The sequence below is a fragment of the Metopolophium dirhodum genome, chromosome 1, assembly GCF_019925205.1.
Source record: "Metopolophium dirhodum isolate CAU chromosome 1, ASM1992520v1, whole genome shotgun sequence".
Taxonomy (NCBI): Eukaryota; Metazoa; Arthropoda; class Insecta; order Hemiptera; family Aphididae; genus Metopolophium; species Metopolophium dirhodum.
Genome location: NC_083560.1, coordinates 5276974 through 5283953, shown reverse-complemented (window position 1 = coordinate 5283953; position 6980 = coordinate 5276974). Strand labels below are relative to the sequence as shown.

Below are 6980 nucleotides of genomic sequence, written 5' to 3'. Positions count from 1 at the left end.
TTGAATGATTGCATTCTATGAAAAATTGCTTTACTAATAAAACTTAAGTCTAGGAGAATCTCATATAGTTTTCTGTCTGTAACAGAGTCTTCACTGTTAAGCAACTAAAGAAATCAATGAAATAGCCACGTATTTTTAGCGTTGTAACCCCTTCATAGCTCATCCATATTTATGCAAAAAATAAATCTACAAAGTGGTTCAAATATGAAAAATATGATTCATATTTGATAAAATTATTGTGACGAATGACGACTACAATGGAAAGTGTGTGAACCCCAACAAGTTATATTTAAATTTAAAAGTACCCTCCTAAAAATAATCCTGGCTACTGATGGGTATTCTCTTAACCTCAGAATAGTTTTTTATATCAAATTTTCTTACCAAGTTATTGTTGACATATTACTGAGGTTTTTTTTTTTGTTCTATAACAATTATTTATTTGAAAATTATGAAAACAATTATTATAGGGATATCTTCATATTTTCAAATAAAGTATGTTATATTTGAAATTATATTATCAGTCGTTGATTATAAAATAATGTTTATGTAATAATCATTCCACTTGATATTGTATTTACATCAGTTTTCAAATAAAAAAATGAATACATCTGTAACTTAAAACACTTTTTGTTGAGAAACCATAACATTCACTTATCTTTAACAAATATTCCACTCTATGATAGAGGTTAAAAATACTAATCTAAACTATGATTCATTCTTGAGTTTGTACAATGCACATAATGTTCCCCTGCAAGTTGTGACATTTTACTTGATGATTGTTCCAGTCTTTACTTTGACAAAACGTAGAGCAATATGATGTGCGACGACATAATGAATATTTTGTAAATGTATTTCTATTGCAGTTGGCACACTACAGAAAAAAAAAATTGTATTGCAAAGAATAATATACAACCAAGTATGTGTGTTCTACCTTTTTAACATCTGGTATAACATCATTATTTGGCTGTAATCCTGCCGCAAAACTTGAAACTGTCTCCACGTCAAAATCATTCCTATGAGAAATAAATTAACACCAGATTAAAATCAAAGACGTGACAAATATTATAAATTAATAATTACCTATTTTCTATAGAATTCTCATTGGCCCTCTTAAGTTCTGCTAACAACTCCTGTTTTTCCGTATTCCATTTGTACTTAGCAACACGCATAGAGTTACGAAAATGGTGAACCATTTTAATCATTCTCGATGACATCTTAATTCCGAATGAAATATAAATATTAATGATACTAATTCTACATTACATTTATATATAATTGATTTAGTAAGGAACAGACTTTTATAAGAAAAGTTTAAATGTTTTACTAATTCAATAAAAGCACTAAAAAAATATACATACATACATTTATAAAACCATAATTTTCATAGGGTAAACAATTTTAAGATTTTAACAGATACTAGCTGATCCCGTGCACTCTGTACCCGTTAAATGTACAAACTGTATATGACTCAAACTTTCTTCAATGACTTATTTAATATTAGGTGTATGATGTTCTAGATTCATCTTAACTTTTTGTTGCCCGGAATAAAAATTCTTATTCGTAGTAGTATATTATTAGGTAGGCGATCTACCTGCGGTAGATCGCGGACCCCGTGCTGTAAGTGTATGATTTAACTCTAAAGTATCAAAGTTATACCAAGTTTGTCATTTTTACTTAATTCCACCTACTGTGGATTAACCACTGATACATATAAAATCAAAACACAGCGTACAAAAAAATTAAATGCATTGAATGAATAACTGATTTCACGGCAATCAATAATTATTGTTTTAATAGCTTTAAAACCCATGGCAACCATTTATAAGCAAAAATTTCCACCGCAAATCTCTAAATCCCCGTTTGAGCACATCCCCTGGTGAACCTATGGGGATGATTTAAGAATCTAAACCATTCAAGGTGTCACCCAAACGCATACAAAAAATTCATTCAAATCGGTCCGGCCGTTCTTGAGTTTTAGCGAGACTAACGAACAGCAATTCATTTATATATATATAGATTTTCTCTTAATTTATTAGGTAATTTAATGCCTAGAAGAGAAAGATAACTTGACCTCTATAATAAGAATGAAAGAACAAAAAATAAAAAACATTTACATACACATTTTTCTTTACATTTGAATTATGATTGTATTTTTTTTTTTAGTTTTTAGTAATTTTTAATTTATAACTAATAAAATGAATCCAGAAAGTTATAAGTATGATAACTGTGAAATTTTAATAGCCCCATACAATTATGTTTTTTGTACACATTTAAAAGAAATATTATATTTATTTTATTTTTCTCGATAAGAATATTTATTTAAATTATAATCTGTTCCCCCTAATCACGAGTTAATTGAAATATAATTGAAAAAAACTTACATTTTCTAACTTTTTAAACATATCTTCTATTGAATCATTTAATTGAACAATTTCAGCTTGAGAAATATCACCCGTCTGTTGAAGTATGGATTCTTTATCTTTTATATCGATATCAACATTGTCTAATGATATACCTATACTGCTATCACAACTATCTTCATCATTCATACAATCTTAAATTTTTTTCTTTTTTGAATGACTAGACGAATGTTTTTTGGTACATATTTGTTTGTATGGAGTAAACAGTTGTATGGGGCCAGTCTAAAACAACATATACAACCATCATAAACATCTTACGAAAAATACCAATGATCTAGAATAATATTATACTTACAGCAGCTTTGTCATCACAACAGACTGCACATGTACAACTCATAGCATGTGGTAATAAAACTCCATCGTATACTAATGTTTGCAAACTACGGCCACCAAATTGTATACTTTTTTTCCAGTCCTTACTAGAAGCCCTCCCAGAAAGGGTTTCAAACTCACTAGGTGTGTACCATTGGTTTCCAAAATTAATACATTTGCCTCGGCAGCCAGAACCAAATTTTTTTTATGTAGCTCTGCGTTGGTGGTCTACAGACATAAGACATGATGAAAAATTAAGACAATAACTCTAGTATGTAGGTAATAGGTATATTAAAATATATCCTTACTTTGCATCGTACGGGTAATACTGACAACTTGGCAGCTTCGGCATATGAATAACAAGGTGCTGTATTTGAGGATGATACACCTTGATCAGTCTCTTCTTTGTGAACATTATTAGTGGTCGAGTTATCTGGTCCAAGTACAATATGAGCAGTTTTGAAAGTGACATCCTTAATAGATTAAATTGTATTAGTAAATGTTCAGTAGTGAATACCAAGGAGTTTTAAAATTTAAATTACTTTGGCTCGAACTACAGTTTGCCAGGTATCACCATCAACTTGAGTGTGTGTATCACAATTTAAACAACTGTTATCCACGCACAAGAGAGGTTTGAAATCATTTGATTCCGAAAGCTGAAATCAAAAATACAAGTTCAATAACTTAAGTCATGGTTAATACAATTTTACACTACATCAATCACTATAACAGCAAAGATAAAAAAAATATTTAATATATTTATAAGTTTATAACATGTACATGTATATTATTATGATAAATTGCCTAAATTTAGACAGGTTCCCAAGCTCAGATAGATCTAGCAAGTTGCCGAGTTTACGCCACTGGGCCAGACTATATTTTGGTAGATCTTGTATATAACTTACTTATTTTAACCCAATTTAACAGGTTTTGGCTAGTAAAAGTTCTAAAACTTTGTGGCTTGATACTTAGCCTATCCAACACTGCTGGTGCCTAAACTTTAAAGGTAATAATCCCCTATTAAGTTCATCTATAATAATGTGATAATAAAAAAAGTAATTTTAACACAGATTATATTCATATAACAATCTGTGATTTTATCAATTGGTCGATAGGAAATACTGTCAGGTTGCCATACGTCACGGTTTGTCCGGAGTACTAGTTTTCAGTATGGCATCCCGGTGTCCCCATAATGTATTTGAGACAGCGAATTGTCCTGGAATGAGACTTCAATATTTTATGTTTGTATTATATTAAATACTTTTGGTTAAAATAGTTTGCCTAAGTACCAAACAACTCTGACTAATCTGCCGATGGAGAACACATCAGCCACAGATTAATAATTTTATAATTAAAAAAATGTTTTTCTTTGTCAAATACATATGTTAACCCTAGAAAAAGGTTCCAAAAATTATACTGTGTCTCGACGGTATTACTAACTACACTAGTACACAACAGTACATAATATTACAAAATATTCTCAAAACTTATGAATGTTGAATACTCTTAATGCAATTGAAAACCCGTGCAGTAATAAATACCTAAAAACTGTTTAGTGATAGATTATGGTCCAAGTGAAAAATTATTATCAGCGCATAGTTCTGTGAGTCCAAAGACTTGTAGTTTTTTTGATAATAGGTAGGTAAGTCGTGGGTGATCTACGTTAAAGTGAAAGTAGGTACTTGAAGTAGATTTTATTGCTTAAATGTGTTAGCAAAAGAAGTTGGGTACATCAGCTTTAATCTGTTTAATAATAAAACTGTAATATATCTATTATAATATGAAAGAGGGGGTCTTTAATATCAATAAATGGTGGGTAGGTCAAACAATTGTTGGTTGTCTCGCACATAATGTAAGTCGACGCCGCCGCTGAATATCTTAATACGTGTTTGGAATGGATGTCTAAACCAAAGAGCATCCGCAGGATAAAATCCCACTCGTAGCAATATTAAAATCCAATGGACAAAACATATTTATGTAATATTATGTTTTGCAACGGACCAATTGGCCACCTTCCCGTGGGCGCCCTTGAACTAAACCTTTTAACGATAAATAATAATTACCTACCTAACGGGAAAAAAAAGGAGAAAATATTATAATATACAACAATCGCGTCGTGACGGCATAAAAATTATAAGAAATACAAAACGTTGTCGGTGGTACGTCAGAGCCCGTCAACGTTGTCTATCACATACCTGCAACGAGTCGGCGGTAATAACGTTTAACGTGCCAGCGCCTGACACGTTAATGAGCTGCCCAGCGCGTATGGAATTGGAGGACACTTGTACTTGAGACGACGGCGGCGGCGACGACTACGACTTCGGTGGCCCCCGTACCTCGGCGAACTTTTCCGAATGACGCTGCCGACCACCACTGCCGTCACGTTCGTCCACCGTGGCCGCTTGCTGTCGAAGTTGTTGTTGTTGCTGCTGCTGCTGGTGCTGGTGGTGCCGACGGTGCTGTTGTTGTTGGTCGAAAGCGTAACCGCCGCCGCTGTCGATCACGCACGTAATATTATAATAAAATATATTTTCTCGATCTGTGACAACGCAAGATAATAGTCGCGTGATATTTGTCGTTTTACTGCCAATGTCGGTGACGAATAGTCGTTCGTTTTTTCACGTCCGGTTCGTAGAACACGTACCACGTACTACGCGCGTGCAAAACCGAACGCCGAGCCACCGAGGTTGATAAGAAACACCCGCGAGTCGCGACGACTCCGCTCGACGATCCGTGCACAGCTGATTATCGATGTATCCGTCGCACTATCTAGTATCTACATATTATCAAATACTATCTACGACACAAGGTGTATCAATACACCTTGCTACGACAATAATAAAGGACAGCTGCAGCTTATCAGTTCCCCCCGAAAAATTGTAGTCGTAGTTGTCGTTATTTACCCCTTAAAAATAAATATTAAAATACCTATTATAATATTATAAAAAAAAAACGTTTACTGCGTTAGTTTCAATATTTCATCTAAAAATACAAATCGTGGTTCTATAATTTATTCTAAATAGTGCAATCCTTTTTTAATATAACAATATTAAATAATTTTTTAAGGAGTAAAATTAGGCAATTTTAAAAAACATTATAACATGAAATAATTAATTATGTGTTGATCACCAAGGCCAATAATTCTTCTCTGTATTTGTCAATTGCATCCATGTTCGCAAAGATCACACCAACACTCCTTCCATCGACGATGTAATAATAATTACAAATTGAATACAATAAAATTATTGTGTGGTATTAGGGAAAGTATTCACAACTACAAACACCATGGTTATGGTACCTATAACTTTATTTTTTGAAACTGAATAATAATTAATTATGCAATTTGCAGTGTCAGTAACTAAAAAAAAAACATTTTTCCTATTTCAATGTTAAAATTAACATAACAAACAATTTGGTTACTATATTTCATATTGATATTAATATTAAATTAGTGAATAATTCTCATTTCACAGTCAAGTAACATTTACCTACTATGAGAAATCATGTGTAAATCAAACAAATTATACTTAAGTTATTACACTATAATGTACTGACATGGGAGAATTATGTCAAATGCATATTCATTTATAGTAGATTGTTATTTATATTAATTTATTTTATAAACGGACAATGTCCTTTTATAGCAATATTTTACTATTTGATAATAAATAGAGATTAAATACCTACAATTCATGCAGGAAAAATAAAAACACAAATAAATGTGTCCATAAAATATTAGAAAATATTCTAATACAATCATAAATATCTACCCAGAGTACATAAATTACTAAACACTTATGTAAGTAATATGTACATTTTTGATCGGTACTTATTATTTAAAATTGAATAAATGAATATAAGATTTACTAACAAAAGGCGACTGTAGAGACTGTATGACTAAGAAACAAAATTTTTACCACATAAAAAAGAGAACCTCGGCTGTGCAGTAACGTATATATTTTTTTGATATCGGAACAAAAACAGTTATTCAAGTTTGAATAACACACACAATAATGGGTTTTGAAAGCATAAGAACTTCTTTCGTATAAGTGATATTACAAAAATAAAAACGGTATTGCACAGCTAAAGTTTTCCTTTTTATGTGGTAAAAATTTCGTTTCTTAGTAGTAAATTATGATCGTAGCTTTCTCAGTTCTTTCCTGAACAAAACAGTTTTTTCCGTGTTTCAAATAATTTGTAAGACGGAGACAACACACGCGGGTGACGACTGACGGGTGTGGGTCCTCT

General features: G+C 31.8%; 1 pseudogene; it reads right to left on the bottom strand.

Moving 5' to 3' along the window:
* Nucleotides 1-490: 490 nt before the first annotated feature.
* Nucleotides 491-5347, bottom strand: LOC132939106 (deformed epidermal autoregulatory factor 1-like; annotated as a pseudogene).
* Nucleotides 5348-6980: the final 1633 nt, after the last annotated feature.